The sequence below is a fragment of the Lactuca sativa genome, chromosome 8, assembly GCF_002870075.4.
Source record: "Lactuca sativa cultivar Salinas chromosome 8, Lsat_Salinas_v11, whole genome shotgun sequence".
NCBI classification, from domain to species: Eukaryota; Viridiplantae; Streptophyta; class Magnoliopsida; order Asterales; family Asteraceae; genus Lactuca; species Lactuca sativa.
In genome coordinates this window covers 294,556,071-294,574,163 of record NC_056630.2, presented here as the reverse complement: position 1 = coordinate 294,574,163, position 18,093 = coordinate 294,556,071, and positions in this window count along the sequence as shown.

The following is an 18,093-nucleotide window of genomic DNA, read 5'->3' as shown; positions in this document are numbered from 1 at the left end:
TGAATCGTCATTCACCTACCTTTCAAATATGTTATAGCTTGGATTACGACATACCTCTTCTAAGTTATAATATATTGTGATTGGATCCTAGCCTTAATATTACATTTGGGTGTTTTATTAAGGACTCTCTTAATATCCAAACTAATCTTGTTCTCTTCTTTTCAGACGTCTTCCAACAACACTGCTTTTGGCTCAAACCCTACCAGCTCCTTTTCCCTCATGAACCTATGTGGGAGGGTCATCTTTGATGGTTCCAACTTTATGGATTGGATCCGGAACATCAGGATGGTGACTCGTTACGAGGACAAGGAATATGTCCTCGATAAGGAGCTAAAGTAGATCGATGAGACCACTGCTACTCCACAAGAGATCGCTGACTTTCGGACCCATGAAAGAGATGCCACCAAAGTGGCATGCATCATGATGGCCACCATGACAGCAGAACTCCAAAAGTCCTATGAGGACTTCTACCCTTTTGAAATGCACCAAGATATGATGGAAAGATACCATCAGAGTGCTCGTCATGAGCGGTATGAAATAATCTGCTCCATGATAACAACCAGGATGAAGGACGGAGACTCTGTCCTGAGCCACATGCAGAAAATGCAAAGGTATGTGGATCGTTTGCTGAAGCTTAATGTGAACTTCCCGGAGGAGCTTGCAATATATATCATTTTGCACTCCTTACCCTCGTGCTATGATAAATTCCGCTTGACATACCACATGAATAAGGAAGAAGTCACACTGAGCAAACTTCAGGGACTCCTAAAGACTATAGAAACAGGTCTTAAAGGTAAGTCGGTTGTTAACACTCCTACTCCAAACTCCGCCCCTGTCCTGGCAATAAGGAAAGATAGAGGGAAGAAGAGGAAGAGGTCTTCGAAGGGTACCAAGGCTAGGACCCTTGACGGATCTTCTTCAAGTGGAACCAAGAAAGGTTTCGTCACTCCTTCTTCTGACTCAAAAGAGGCTGAATGCTTCTATTGCCATGAAAAGTCGCACTGGAAGCGGAACTGCCCAAAGTACCAGCAAGATGTGAAGGATGGGAAAGTTAAACCCAACCATGCAGGTATTTACACTATCTTATCTAATAACTCACCCTATTCTAACTCTTGGGTCCTTGATACCGGTTGCGGTATTCATATATGTTCTGATTTGCAGGGACTAAGAAGAAGTGAGAATGTGGAGCATGGAAGAATAAACTTAATCATGGGGAATAGGAAAGCTTTGCCTGTCACCAAGATTGGAGTTTATATTTTATCGCTAAGTAGTGGGTTTAGTTTAGATTTGAATAAATGTTGTTACTCGCCAGAAATGGCAAGAAATATTATTTCCTTTCATGCATTGTATAAACAAGGTTTTACATTTTCATTTGATAATGAAGTTGGTTCGATTAATGCTTTCTCTAATAATGTTCTTTATTTTAAAGCATTACCATGTGATGGTATGTATGAAGTTGTATGTGTTGTAGATAACTTAGGAAATAATGTATTGTGTATTGATTCTGTTAATGATAATAACTTGGATAAAGCATCATTTTGGCATTGTCATCTTGGACATATAAGCAAGAAACGCATAGGCCAAGTCCAAAAGGATGGATTATTGGAATCATTTGACCTAAAGTCAGATGATAGTTTCGAATCATGCTTACTTGGAAAAATGACAAAGTTACCATTCACAAACTCTTGTGAAAGGGGTGAAGGTTTGTTGGATCTTGTACACACGGATGTGTGTGGACCCTTCAAACATGCCACAAGGAAGTTAAGTCCTAGCTTGGGAAGTGTTTCTGTTGAGAGAAAAACTTGGAGACACACTTGAACAAACGTTAGTACAAGTATATAGCGGAATAGAGTTAATCTCAAAGGATCAAAAGCTCAACAATAATATAGTTAGGGAGTTAGATAGTTAGATAGTTAGTTGCGGAAAGTAAAGAAATGTAAATGACAACAGTTGTTATATCAAGAATACACTTAAATTGATTCATAACAAGGAATGAATTCACTCCAAGTTAGTAAGTGAGATCAAGTTTAGTGAGAAAGTCTAGAAGACTTGCTCCGAAGAGAGGTTATGTTCCAGAAGCAGTTTGAGTGTGAAGAGTAATAAGATGAAGAAGATAACTTAGAAAAATATATTCATAAGTGTAACATCCCGGAATTTCAGAAGTAAAGTTGTAGGGCTAAAAGTGTAAATAAGAAGGTCGACTCGGCGAGTCTATGGATAGACTCGACAAGTCGAGTCGCGTTTCAGGTCGCGTGATAAGTGACCAACTCAGCGAGTCGCATGGGTCGATTCGGCGAGTTGGTGCTGTATGGAGAAAACCCTAATCCCGGGGGTTGAGCCCTATATAAAGAACATAATACCCACTCCCTAGCCTCTTTACCTTCCCTTTGAGTTCCAGAGGCCCTAGATTCGTGTGAGCTTTCCTTTATGAGTAATTAGAGCCTTGGAGGAGGAAATCTTGGAGGGGAATTGAAGAGCAAGAATATTTGGAGCAACGGGTTTTGCAGAGATTTGGTTCATTCTCCAGTAGGAGCTCCCATTTGAGGTAAGAGATCTGTTCTTGAGCTTTTGTGCATCTAGATTTATCAATTGTGGCGTTTTTGGAGCATAAATGAGGTCTATCTCGAATTTGGTGTAAGATCTGAGGTTGCTACCTCAGATGTAGGATTGTAGTGGTCCAGGAAGCCATAAAGTTCATGCCCAAGAGTTGTTAGTGAAGCCTTCTTGTCCGAAATCCTAGCCCAAGAGTGTTTTATGCTTAGATCTCTTTGGATTCACGTAAAGCTTGCAACTTTACGTGAGGAATAGCCTGTGGAAGGAGAGATCTATGGATTGGAGCCCCTGCATGGCTTGGAAAGCCACTGAATGGATTAAGGGCTAGAGGTACTCGGCGGGTCACATGGGTGTACTCGGCGAGTTGCATGAAGATAGGCAGAAACTCGATGAGTTGGAAGAACAACTCGGCGAGTTGGTTGAAGATAGCCTTGGACTCGGCGAGTCTGTTCTTGGACTCAGCGAATATGGTCTTGAGGTCCTAACCTTTTCTGGTTAAGCTGAGAATCGGTGAGTTAAGGGATGACTCAATGAGTTGAGTACGGTTTGACTAAGGGGTGTGGGACTCAGCGAGTCATGGGGCGACTCGGCGAGTTGAGTCGTGTTACGGGAGTTTCAGAGCAGCGGGACTCGACGAGTCAGCGGGTTGACTCAGCGAGTAGAGTCTGTCAGGAGGGTTGGCTTTGACTGAGGACTTTGACTTTGACCAAGAGTTGACCAGTTGACTTCCAAGGGTATTTTGGTTGTTATTGGTATTTATTGGTTTCGGTGATTCAGTGGTGGAGTTCGTGACGGTGGTCGGAGCAGCGTGATCTTGCTCTTCAGTCGGCAGTAGCAGGTGAGTCTTCTTACTATACTTTACCTAGAGTGGTAATGGAGTTATGTGACAGAGTTATTGTATGCTATCTATGCGACATGTGGCACTGCATTATTTCTATGTGATTTATGTTGTGTGTATATCAGAGTTAGGACCGGAAGGTCTACAGAGCTAGGACCAGAGGGTCCACAGAGTTAGGTTTAGAGTTATGTGCCAGTGTATTTGTATGCTATTGATTTTATGATATTTATTGTGATATGTGATATGCATGATTCAGAGTTATCAGAGTTAGGACCTTTGGGTCCATAGAGTTAGGGCCAGAGGGTCCATAGAGAGTTGGGACTGGAGGGTCCCACTGAGACACACTGACCAGAGGGTCAACAGAGTTATAGCCTTGAGTGGCTAATATGTGTTAGAGTGGTATTTTGGGGAACTCACTAAGCTTCGTGCTGACAGTGTTTTGACTTATGTGTTTCAGGTTTCTTAGGTTCACGGGACGGCACCGGCTCGATTGTACACACCGGGGGAAGCGTTTGTTTGAGGATCCTGGTTTATTAATTGATTGAACAAAAGAGTTGTGTTGTAACTTAAACAAATGGGATTTTTATGAAAAGCGTTAAAGAGATAAACTATTTTAATTTTCAAAAATTTGTTTGAAAAATTACGGTGTTACAATAAGTTAATAGTAAGAAGTAGTAGAAAGGAGTTGTAGTTAGAAGTGTTTTTGATACAAGAGAATGAGTCTCTATTTATAGAGATTCAGAAATAAACTACTCTATAAGCAGCCATGCAAGGCATACTGGACAATAGAGTACATTACATAAGATAAGTAAAAGAAATAACTAAGAGTGCGGATACTGAAGACTTGATGACTCCGGATGCTGAGATGGTTGCGGGAGCTGAACCGTTGCAGTAGAAAAGAGACGAATGCGGTAGTTGAGTTCAAGAGGGTCACTTTTTATGATTCAACAATTCCCCCCTAAGTGACCTCTTTAACTCTGGTTCAGTTGTCAAGTTTGAGGAACTTGATCAAAATCCACCAAAATTTTCTAACATTTTCCAGCCAAGTGATTCTTCTTGTGATCTCAAACTTGACTTCAGCAGTAGTGTGCTTCGATCTTTCTAATGCGGTCTTGCAGATGTCAAGTTGCTTCTTGGGCAGGCGGTGCATGACATTCATCGGAATGAAGTATTTGACATTGTCTGTCTTCCGTTTGAATATGATGCCAAGTTCCGGAAAGTTGGTTGCGCCTAGAGATCTCTCTTCATAGGCTTCGGTAAGCATTGGCACTGGTTCAAGTGGTGGAAGGTCAAATTTCTTGATGATAGTGGGATGGATGTCCGCATCTATTTTGGAAAAGTCACAAACAGTGTTCTTAAGAAAGGATTTGGCTTTGTCAAGAGCAATCTGCATCTTAGGATGCTTCTCTGTCTTGTTCTGAAAGACTCTGGCAATGAGAAATATTTCTTCAGGGTTCATGCAGAGGAAGTCCGCCTGGGTGCGTATGTAGTCATGCTCTCTTCTGGTAAGAGTGAATTGAGCAAAGTCTGCTTTCATGGAATTCCACATCTTGTAGTTTTTCACTGCTGATGGTCTATCGTTAGACCATATGTTTTCTACTGAAGACCCATGCTTCGCATAGAAGTGAGTGAGTCTTTCAAATTCCATCGGCAGTCTCTTGTGATCAGGGAGACTGCGGTCAAAGGATTCCCAATCGGATGGTGGTTCAGCATAAGTGAGATGGGGGGTGTAGTCTTCATCTAGCAGCCTGCGGTGCGGATTGACCCATGAGTTGATCAGTGACTCATCGATCATAGTATCGAATCCGCACTCTCTCCAGATAAGTTCAGCTAACTTGGCTGCTTTCCAGTCTTGTTTTCTTTGAGCTATGGTAGGGGAGTCTGTGGAGCTTTCTGAAGACATATATTCCTCAAGGTTTTTGAAATGTGGAGGAGTCTCAGGTCTGTTGAGGATATTTTTGGGTGATGAGTGGGGAGATGGAATATTTTGAGATGGTGGAGGTGAATGTTGCAGGGTGGGAATTTTTGTTGTGGTGATTGGAGGGCTCTGACGGATGGTTGTATTTGAGCGATGGCCTTCTTCATCACTTCCCCCTCTTGAGGAACGCAACCCCGGTGCTTCCTCAAGCCATTGTTTGAGGCCATCCACTTTGGCACAGACTTCTGCAAAGTGGGTTTTCATAGTTTTGGCTAGTTGGGAGTTTTCTGGAATGGAAGAGTGGAAGAGTAGTTGGTGAATAGCCTTTGTAAGTTGAAGGATCTCAGGGCCATGAAAATTGGTGGTAAGAGATTTTTGCATCCGGTTGATTTTTGCATGAAGAACGGAGATGGTGGACTCATAGGCAGTGTGAGTCTCATCTATCACCTTTTGAGATAAAGCAGCTTGGTCCGCAATGGCTGTTTGTAAGCCATGTTTGATTGCGGTCACCTCAGCAATGAGGCGTTCCGCTACGGCCATAAAGTCTTGATGATCGGCCCTGCGGGTGGTGTCAAGCGATCAAATCCCCATTTCGACCTTGAGAGAGATGCGCTCAGCAGCCATACGCTCTCTTGTCTCAAGTCATTCAATACGTTCAATGAGGGATTACGGTCCTGGAATTTCTTCAGGGGGAGGTTGAGTAGGCTTGACCGCAGCTAAAATCTGATCGACTTTAGCTTGGAGATTGAGAAACTCTTTTCTTGTGACAACAACTTTCTTTTTTTTTTCTTTTTCTTTTCCTTTGGCTTGGAAGTTGAGTGTTGTGAACAGTTGGACTCTTCTTCTTCTTTCGAACATCATTAGGTCATCATCGGAAGGATTTGGTTTGTTGACCTCTTGGATGTTTTCATCATCAAAACCAAAGGTTGGGGCTGAGCTGAGTTTAATAGCTGGCTCGTCGTCTTGAGATGGGTTGACTGCGGTAGGTGGAACAGGAGTTGAAGTAGGAGGAACATGAGATGTACCTGCGGCTGCGGTTGAGTTTTGAGCTTTCAGTACAGTTTCGGCCATTTGATCAGTACTTGGCCACAGATAGGATTTCTTGTTCCTTCTGTTGTTGTTGTCTGACCTGTTGCTCCTTGCGGGCTTGGAATGCTCTTTTGAAAGCAACATATTTCTTGATTTCAGCATCAGTAGTTGGTTGATACCGACTCCAAGAATCACTAGAATCTTCGTCGTCAATTCCTTGTGTTCGCACCATGGTGTCCCTTGGGTTCACGGATCCTTGCAAATTAGTGCTCACTGTGCCTAAACCACCTGATAAAGATGTAAGCAAAGTAGGATTTCCTGGGCTTCCTCGGTCTCCTTGACCTGTGGTCAAGTTTGGCCTCGGCCTAGTTCTAGCATAGGTGAAAGAGATGCCTTGCGGATGGAGTGGTGTTTGAAGTGTTTGGGATACTTGCAAAAGGATGGAGTCTAACTCCTTAGAAGAAAAAATATGCAGTCTGGAAGCCCTGAAGAACTTAGGGCAATTTCCAGATTTATCTACTTGAGATAAACCTGGGGGGCTGTCTCCACGTTCGGATGAAGAAGAAGATGAAACAATCTCACATGATGAGGTTGAGTGGTATTCGATTGTGGTATCAAATGGATGTGCGGCCATCCCAAGGACTACCGGAGCCTGTTGAGAGGCTGCAGTATCAGTCCGATCATGCATTTGGCCAGTGGTTTCGGTTGTCTTTCTTTTCTTGACGATATCAATTGGTTGTCTATCTTCCTCAGAATCACTGCTCGATACAGTGGTGGTTTTGGTTTTTCGTTTCTTAGATGGTGCGGTTGGTTTTGGGGCTTTCTTCTTGGGTGTGGTAGCGTTCTTTTTAGAAGCCACAGATTTTCTCCGTTAAGAAATGTTAGAAAGTGTAGTAGCAGAAGGGGCTGCGGTACCCTCAGGAAGAATGGTAGTAGAAGGAAGAGGTGGGGTAGAAGGGTATGGGGTAATACCCTCCGTAGCCTCTATGTGATCTGAGACATCAGCAGTCTTGAGACCAAGCAAGGTAAGGATGTGAATGGGGAGCCTGCGGATCGGTCCGAAAAGAGTTTGATTAGAAGAGGGATTGTACCTTTTGAGATCCTTGGTGACAAAAAAGTTGATGTCACTGCCCATGTCGAGACCAACATCCGCATGTAGATCAGAAATGCATAGAGACCAGAATTGAGCAAAGGTGAGCTCGATTGGGTTCTCTCTGGGGTGCTCTTTAGGAATGTACTAGAGGAAATCATCCCAAAGAATTTGTCCGTAGTTGACATTGTGGCCAGTGAAGATGCTCCATACCAATTCTAACAGCTTTACGCCCATGTTGTCGATGCCTCCGGTCCTGCCAGACAGACAGCGGATGACAAAGTGGCATACGAACTGCCAAACCGCAGACAGTTGGTTCTTCTTGAATTCACCAATCCCTCGGATCGATTTCTAGTAACCTATTTGGTAGAGTGCGGTGGTGATGTCAGATAATGAAGGTGTGAAGAACTTGATGGAGGGATGAATTAGAAGGTTTATGGCAGTCAAGAACTTTTCTTTGGTTAAGATGACCAAGGAATCATTGATGAGGTTGAGATGCACTTCTTGAGGGTTTTCTAGTGGTCTGTATGCAGAAAGAGCACACTTGAAGAGTGTAGAAACGGGAACAACATCAGTGAATGCGTCGAATGGGCCAAATAAGATGTGGTTCTTGAGAGGCTTGATCATCAGTTTAGTTGGAGCATTATACGATTGATGATCTTCAAACACTGCACGGATGTTGTTTGAAGCGATTGATGGTGTTGTGGAACCAGTCTGAGTCACGGAACTTAAAGCCTAGAATTGCTTCTTGGATGCACCTGATTTCGCCATTGAGAGATGTGAGATTGGAGTTCTTGAGAGCTTTTGGGAGTTTTGAGAAAATAATCGATTTACAGAAGGGGTAAACGAGTTTTGGAGAAGAAGGAGGGTTTTAAAAGGGGGTAAAAGGATTTTAACCCTAGGTAAAAGATAGAAGGAGGGTAAGAAGTTGAATGGGGTTTTTGGGGGGAATCAATGATTATGGGATTGAATCTCAGCCACACGAATATGAAATGGTTTTTGGAGAGATTTTGAGAAATCTTAAAAGGGGTTTGCATTTAATGGCGGATTAGACGTATGGTAATACGTCAGGTAAACGTGGAGTGAGGAGAGAGAAAGTTGTAATTGATGGGACGTGGTTGGGAGAGGAAAGGACAAGTTGAGGATGGATTGATTTAGGAATCGTTCTTTTTGTCATCATCCCTAAAGTAGGTCTGATCCTGGGTTTATTCAGAAAGAGAATGTGACAGTTTCTAAACGGAATGTTTGTATTTTATTTAATGAAGGATCATTAAATAGCACACAAGGATTCGAGAGTAATGAAGGACCTAGGAGAAGCTGCCTATATGCCAGGGATAAGGATCTTGAGAGACCGGAGTAAAAGACTAATTGGACTTAGTCAGAGTACCTACTTGGATAAAGTGCTGAGGAGGTTCAGCATGCAGGACTCCAGGAAATGAGAGTTACCCATCTAGAGTAACGCTAGATTAAGTAAGACACAAAGCCCAAGTACTGAGGCTGAGATAGCAGAAATGAGTCGAGTACCTTATGCTTCGGCTGTAGGATCGATCATGTATGCTTTGACATGTACTCGAACTGATGTAGCCTTTGCTCTAAGCATGGTTAGCAGGTATTAGGGGAACCCTGGCAAGGCACACTTGACTGCGGTAAAGAATATCCTCAAGTACCTACGGAGGACTAAGGACTGGATCCTTACCCTCAGTGGGAGTGATGCCTTGAGAGTTGTAGGGAATAGTGATGCTAGCTTTCAGACTAATAGGGATAATTTCCACTCTCAGTTAGGTTGGCTCTTTACCTTAAACGTAGGAGCAATTTATTGGAAGAGTTCCAAGCAAGAAACAGTGGCTGATTCATCTTGCGAATCAGAGTATATAGCAGCAAGCGAGGCAGCAAAGGAGGCGATATGGCTGAAGAACTTCATTGGAGACCTTGGAGTTGTACCAGCTATAAAGGAGCCAATGGAAATTTTCTATGATAGTGAAAGTGTAGTTGCCTTAGTTAAGGAACCAAGGGATCACGGGAGATCCATAAACATCGACATAAAATACCATTTCATCAGACATCGAATAGAAGAAGGACTCCTCGTGGCAAAGAGGGTATCATTGGATGAGAATCCAGCAGATCCCCTCATGAAGGGACTGACTTGGGTTAAGCATCTCCAACATGCTCGGAGCATAGGGCTAAAGGATGATATTAATTTTAGTAGTTAGATAATTTTGAAATTTGTAAAGTGCAATTGACATTTGATGATGAATAAAAGTTGTGTTTATTTATGAGTAAAGTGTTCCTATCTCTTGTCAATCGTTTACTATATTTCTTTTGCATGTTTTGACTTTCAGAATAATTATGTTTGGTATATCATATTATTCGAATCTCCACAATCGGTCATATGTTGGAAGAAGGTATGAATCAAGACTGTCATGAGATGGTTGCAGAGCTCTATGTCGTTGGACATGGCTACAACACTCATGAGTGTTCATAAGTTCTGAGCATTGGACTCAACCCACGCTCACTGGTATCACTTCATGGAATTTATCTCGGGTGAACGTGAGACGGTAATATCATATAAGTCTTCAAACTTAGAGATATGATTTGTTGCCTATGATTTGGTTATGCATTGATTTTACGAAAACGCATTGGTAACTCGATGTTATAAAACGTGCTTTTGTGTATAATTTAATAAGTAGTAGAGAAAACATTAAGTTTATTTGTTCCTTCTTGGATTAGAAGCTGATATATGGGCCCCTCGATGATTTTGTTTTGACCTATGTACCAGGCCCGGTCAGAACCGAATTGATGTGTTCAATTTAGTTCTATGTCAACCAAATCGGAAATCGGGAAACAAACTGCTGGACAATAAGTAAGACATTGTTCCATGTATTTGTCCGGCTGATATCTAGAATAAAGGATTATATGATCACTTATCTGAAATGGCGTATGATCATCTTTTCAGTTCCGAGAGACCTTGAAAGAGCTACAATTGCTGATCGGTTCCTGAAGTCATACTTGTAGTTATAGTTATTAGACTTATCCAAGTGGGAGACTATTGGCTAAGGTGTCTAAGTCCATAACTATTTCTGGTATGTACTTGACCCGACCCAACATGGTTCATTTGGATTGCATGGCATCATGCATTTGGATAGACTAAATGAGAAAAATAACACTTGTGGTTTATTAATATATTATAAGTTCTAATATATTAATAGTATTATTTAACTAGTATTGATCAAGAATTAATTTGGAATTAATTAAGTGATCAAAAGATGACTAATTAAATATATGGGTTGATTATGTAAATCATCCATAACTTGTATAATGGGCTAAAAGGCTCCATGGATTATCAAGTTGGGTTAAACCCATAGGATTCTCCATGGATGCTCCATGGGAGTTACAATCCCATGGTTCATGGAAATGAAGAGTCATGACACATTAGGGTTTACATGGTGTAACCCTAGATGTGTCACACTAGATAAGGAACATGTTATCTACCAAAATCGGCTACACTAAGGGAAAGAAGAGGGCTAGGCCGATTTTACAAGTGTGTGCATTCTCTCAAAAGTCATTCTAAAATCATTTGGTGTTGTGTGAAGCATTTGAGGCATCACACTTGGGGTGCTAGGCTCACAACGTTTCAAGGAATCAAAAGCAACTACTAGACAAACATAGATCCAAGGTTTTCTAGGGTTGCATGTACACTTATGGGTGTTAGAATGATCAAAACCAATCAATAACATGCTCAAATCCAAGAGTGGTCCCAAAATAAGCTAATAATGGCCAATACTTTCAAAAGAAGATATCTAGAAAAATGGATGATAAAGTTAACAACTTTATACCTCTAAGTGGCTGCAACAACAGTAAAAATCACGGATCTAAAGCTTCTCCCTTCAACTTTGCACCACCAACTTCAACCTGTTTCAAGAAAAGCACCAAAGAATACTCTTTAGGCTCATACACACTTAAAATGGGGAAAGAGGCATGATTAGGGTTTTCTCTGGACTGAAGGGAGGATGAGGGAGGCTAACAATGAGAGTGAAGGCCTTTAAATAGGGTGCAAACCCTAAAAATTAGGTTTTTCATGTTCAGCCTTCAACTTGTCGAGTCGGGGCCTTCCAACTCATTGAGTGGACATTAAAAGATACACGGGCATTAAATACTCTAGACGATGAGTTGGAGCCTTCCAACTCATCGAGTTTCCCTGAAAATATAAATATAAAGCTTTAAATTCATACCTGAAGATTGGGATGTTGCAGTAAGAAAACATTATTACTCCACATTTCACGAGGTGTTGTTAACCTACTTAGTATGAAAGAAGTTTTAAGACAAATTTGTATTAACTAGAGGATGGCTTTAAAACTTGATTGGAAACAAAGTATGACTCATCTCCTGATTGAACCAGGTCAACAGTATCTGACTGCTCTTCTTAGTCATACAATTGCAATAAGATGTTATTTGAGGATCAATTGTGATATAGTTCCATAATCATTTAGATGATCATAAAACATGATGCTAAAGTATTTCTTTTTTCCTTTCAAATTGGAGAAACTTTTATCTTTCTGCCAAACGATTCTTTTATTCGTTCTGCTACTATTTGAATCTTTTTCCAATTATTAGAATTATGCATAATCTTATAAATACAACCATATTTACTAAAACATTATTAAATCATTAGTCATTCACTTGAATCACAGAAACATGTGACAAATGAATTAGTTATAATTTTCCTATGAACAAGATTCTCATACACTATACAATGCGAATTGTACAAGAACAAGTATCTGTCCAGTTGGTGATGAGATTTCTTTTCACTTCGTCAATTATGACAATACTACACACAATATTATAAGAATAAAATCCATAATTAATATTACTTTTATTAGAAATGTTACCAACACTTTCATAAATTCCATTTGCAAGGAAATATAAAATAAGGAAACCAGATAAACCAAAATTTCACTTTATTGAAAAATAAACGAAAAATTGCAAAGTGTCCTTATAATGCATTAAATGAAAAACTATGTTTCTAGACATATCCTAAGAGTAATACTATCAATTAAATTATTCCTGTAACACCGTGAATTTCAAAATAATTTTTCACAAATTATAAAAACATTTCTCATTTAATTTTCATAAAAACATTAAGTTTAAATCCCAGTTCACATCATACAAAATCCCAAGATCATATATATATCAAAAATCCCATGCGTGTGTACAGATCAAGCCTGCGCCTTCCCACGGTCATCGCTAGTACCTGAAACAACAACACTAACACTGTAAGCACAAAGCTTAGTGAGTTCCCCAAAATACCACATAAACATATATTAGCCACTCGAGGCTATAACTCTATGGGTCCGTACACCCAAGCTCTGTGAACCCTCAGGTTCTAACTCTAGGAACCTTCCGGTTCCAACTCTATAAACATGCACAACATAAATCACATAGACATCATGCAGTACAACACATAGCATACACATAACATACACATACTCTTACACATAACTATGATTACCTACTCAAGGTAAAGTATAGTGAGAAAACTCACCTCGTGTATCTCGATAACTCGCGAATCCTGGAAATCACTCGTGCTCGATCCTCCGAGCTATAATCCTCCTATAACATCAGATGTCTCTAATTAACACTTTTACCACAAAGGTTGACTACCCCTATCAAGTCAACACTGGTCAACTCTGGTCAACGGTCAACGGTTAACTTTGACCGGACTCGGCGAGTGCACTAGGGTGACTCGGTGAGTCTATACGTATTCACCAACCCTCTTGGATTCCCTTTTGACACGTCGAGTACTCCCCTGACTCGACGAGTTCCACCTGGCATGAATCGCGGGGCCACCAGGACTCAACTCGCCGAGTCTCAAGAACAACTCGGCGAGTCCCAGCTCGACTCAGTCCACCTGTCAACCCTCGCTAACTCTCCCTGACTCACTAAGTCAACTCATAACTCGGTTGGACCACTCACTGAGTGGTCAAGGACAATCTTCATGCTACTCGCCGAGTCTGTTCTTCAGACTCGGGGAGTCCATGCCATGCATCAACTCAAACTAGCTTCTGAGGTCAGATCCGCACCATCCACTCATAGATCTGGCCCTCCTAAGCTTATTCATCATGTAAAGTTCATATCTTGGTTACCATACAACACCTACAAGGCTCTTTTTGGAGAAATGTCCTCTAAAATGGAAACCCTAGCCTCCAACCCAAAAGGGAGGGCATAAAGCATGACATTAGGGACTCTCTGGACCTACTAAGGTCTAGATCTAAGCACCATATCCCCATGGGACCTCTCACACTTCCAATACAAATCAAATAAGGCATGAAGAAACCCTAGATTTGACCAAATCAATAAAAATATGGAAATAAGCTTTGAATGATACCTCAAGAAGCCTCCTCTGATGAAATGAAAGAAGATCCAAGCTCCCAACTCCTCTAGCTTGACTTTCCTCTTCCTTTCTTGCAAAAACAAACAAATTTGGTGAACAATAGCCTCTTATCTCACTCACACGAATCCCTCAGCTGCTTTGGTGCTCTCAAGATCCAGGTAGCCGCAATGAAGGGCCATAAGGTCCTTTAAATAGGGCTTAGGGCCGGGAAATTAGGGTTTCATTAAACAGCGAGGACTCGCCGAGTCCATTCCTTGGACTCGTCGAGTCCGGGCGCGAACCCGCGTCCTGATCCGCGATCCTACACGGCGAGTTTGAGCTCCAACTCGCCGAGTCCCCTCACAAAACTCCAAAAATATAAGCATAAAAGATACCTAGAAATCCGGGCTGTTACAATTCTCCCCCACTAGAACTAGACTTCGCCATCGAAGTCTCGCTCTGCAAATAGCTCCGGATGCTGCTGACGCATCTCACGCTCCGGCTCCCAGGACATCTCCGATCCCCTCCGATGCTGCCACTGAACCAACACCAGGGGTACTTCCTTGTTCCTCAAAACCTTGATTTTCCGATCTCTGATGGCTACTGGTCTCTCGGCATAATTCAAGCTCGCTTCCACCTGAATGTCCTCTAATGGAACCACTACCGACTCATCGGCTATACACTTCCTCAGCTGCGACACATGAAAAGTGTCGTGAATCTGTCCCAACTCTGCTAGCAAATCCAAACGATAGGCTACCTGGCCTACCCTCGCGATCACACGGAATGGACCAATATACCGGGGCCCCAACTTGCCCTCTTCCTGAATTGAATCACTCCTTTCCAAGGAGAGACCTTCAGGAGAACAAAGTCGCCGACCTGAAACTCAAGCTCGGACCAGCACCTGTCTGCATAACTCTTCTGTCGGCTCTGAGCGGTCAACAACCTCTGTCTGACCTGCTGAATCTGCTCTGTCGTCTGAAGCATGATCTCTGTACTGCCCATCACTCGCTGACCGACCTCTCCCCAATAAATAGGGGTCTGACACCTCCTCCCATACAACAGCTCAAAGGGTGGCATACCCATACTCGAATGATGGCTGTTGTTGTAGGAAAACTCTGCCAAGGGTGAATACACATCCCAGCTACCCCCGAAATCCAACACACATGCCTGGAGCATGTCCTCAAGCGTCTGAATCGTCCGCTCACTCTGAACGTCTGTCTGGGTATGATATGCGGTACTAAAATGCAATCTAGTACCCAACTCCTCATGAAATTTCTTCCAGAATCTGGAAGTGAAGCGCACATCACGGTCTGAAACAATCAAGATTGGCACCCCATGCCGAGATACCACTTCCCTCACATACACCTCTGCCAATTTCTCTGCTGAAGAACTGTCACTGATGGCAAGGAAGTGAGCGCTCTTTATCAACCTGTCCACAATCACCCAAATTGCGTCAACTCCTCTGGTAGTCCTCGACAATTTGGTGATGAAATCCATATTGATCTGTTGCCACTTCCACTCGAGAACCTCCAATGGCTGCAACTTGCCATGCGGCCTCTAGTGCTCGGCCTTAACCCTACGACAGGTCAAGCACCTCTCAACAAACCACGCAACATCCCTCTTCATACAGGGCCACCAATACTCCTTTCTCAAATCCAAATACATCTTCGTGGCCCCTGGATGGATCGAAAATTTCGACCGATGAGCCTCCTCCATCAAAATGGTACGCGTTCCTCCCACAAACGGCACCCAGATACGCCCCTGAAAAGTCATAAGCCCCCGAACATCGGTAACAAACTCTGAAACCAAACCAACAACCCGTTCCCTTTTCTGCATCTCAGGTTGCACAGCCTGGACCTGTGCCCCACGAATGGCATCCAATACCGGAGCTATCACGGTCAATCTCAAACATACATCCCGCAGTGGAGTGCTCTCCGCCCTGCGGCTCAACGCATCGGCTACCACATTAGCCTTGCCTGGGTGGTATATGATCTCATAATCATAATCCTTGACCACATCCAACCACCTTCTCTGTCGCATATTTAGGTTGGGCTGATCCATCAAATACTTCAAACTCTTATGGTCCGTGTATATCGTACACCGAACCCCATACAAGTAGTGATGCCAAATCTTGAGGGAGAACACCACTGCCCCCAACTCTAGATCATGGGTGGGATATCTCGTCTCATGAGGCTTCAGTTGCCTTGATGCATATGCTATCACATGCCCCCTCTGCATCAGCACCGCTCCTAATCCCAAAATCAATGCATCACAGTATACCACAAAGTCCTCCATCCCTTCCGGGAGAGCTAACACCGGGGCTTCGCACAACCTCTGGCGAAGTGTCTCAAAGGAGGCCTACTGCTCGGGGCCCCATGAAAAAGCAACACCCTTCCGGGTCAATCTGGTGAGTGGCACTGCGATCTTAGAGAAATCCCTGATAACCCTCCGATAATACCCTGACAACCCTAGAAAACTCCTGATCTCGGAGGGTGACTTCGGCACCTCCCAACTCATCACTGCCTCAACCTTGGCCGGATCGACCAATATCCCTTTCTGATTAACGAGATGTCCTAAGAAATGGACCTCCCGCAACCAGAAATCACACTTGGAGAATTTGGCATAAAGCCTCTCCGATCTCAGAACTTCGAGAACCTCTCGCAAATGCTCCTCATGCTGCTCTCTAGATCTCGAATATACCAGAATATCATCGATAAATACGATCACCGACCGATCCAACATCGGCCTACATACTCGGTTCATGAGATCCATGAACATTGCCGGGGCATTGGTGAGCCCGAAAGGCATCACCACAAACTCGTAATGCCCATAACACGTCATGAACGCTGTCTTCTGGACGTCCTCATCCCGCACCCTCACCTAATGATATCCAGACCTCAAATCGATCTTGGAGAACCAAGATGCTCCCTGCAACTGATCGAACAGATCGTCGATCCTCGGCAACGGGTAACGGTTCTTGACCGTCAGCTTGTTCAACTCCCGGTAATCAATACACATCCGGTGTGAACCATCCTTCTTTTTGACGAACAGGATAGGTGCTCCCCACGGCGAGCTGCTCGGCCGAATAAACCCCTTCCCCAGCAGCTCCTGAAGCTGCGAGAATAACTCTTGCATCTCTGGAGGTGCAAGGCGATAAGGCATCTTGGCGATAGGCGTGGCCCCCGAAACCAAATCGATGCTGAACTCCACTTGCCTCACAGGAGGCACACCCGGCAACTCCTCGGGAAACACATCCGAGAACTCACGCACCACCGGAACCTCCTCAACTGAACTCGGCCTCTCGGAATCCACCTGCGTATCCATCACATACGCCACAAAACCCTTACAGCCCTGCTGTAGACACTGCCTCGCTCTAGCGGCCGAACAAAACGCTGATCCTGAACGTGTACCCTCGCCGTACACCGAAAGAACTCCCCCACTAGGGTCTCGTATGGTCACCAGCTGACGCTCGCAATCGATAACCGCACCAAATCTGCTCAACCAGTCCATGCCCACAATAACACAGACATCACCCATCGCAATAGGAACCAGATCAATCGGGAACTCAACACCGAAAATCTCGACTATGCAACCTCGGAGAACCTCCATGGCATATATCACTCTCTCATCAGCTATGGAAACTCTCAGAGGCCGACTCAACACCTCACGGCTAACACTGATGTGCTGACTAAAAGCCAAAGATACAAAAGACCGAGTCGCACCCGAGTCAAATAGCACCAAGGCAGGTACAAAATTCACAAGAAAAGTACCTACGCATAACATAACATAAGCATAATATCTCATCATCAAAATAAATACATGAAAGAATACATACCAGCCACGACATCGGGCGCTGCGCGAACCTCCTCCTCGGTCAGCTGAATAGCTCTCCCTTGTGCCCTCGGCGCCTCGGCCTTCACCGGCCGACTCTCTGTAGCTCTGATGGCGGCAAGGGCAGATCCCTGAGGTGCTCCCTGAGATGACCCTCACAACCGCAGACACTCTGCCTTCCGGTGCCCGGTCTGATTGCAGTGGAAGCACACTGCAAACCCCTTGGGGCAATCCTTGGCAATATGCCCCTCCTTGCCACATTTGTAGCAAGATCCCGCTCTGCAGACTCCATCATGACCCTTGCCACACTTCCCACAAGTGCGGCCCTTCTGGCTCCCTGGTTTGGGATCAGCGGGCTTGGCCCGCTTGGCTGCCGGCTGAGACTGTGCCGGTCGCCGATCCCTCCCCTGAGACTCCGCATCCTCCCTGGCCTGAGTCTCTAGCTCAATCTCGCTCTTCCAGGCATT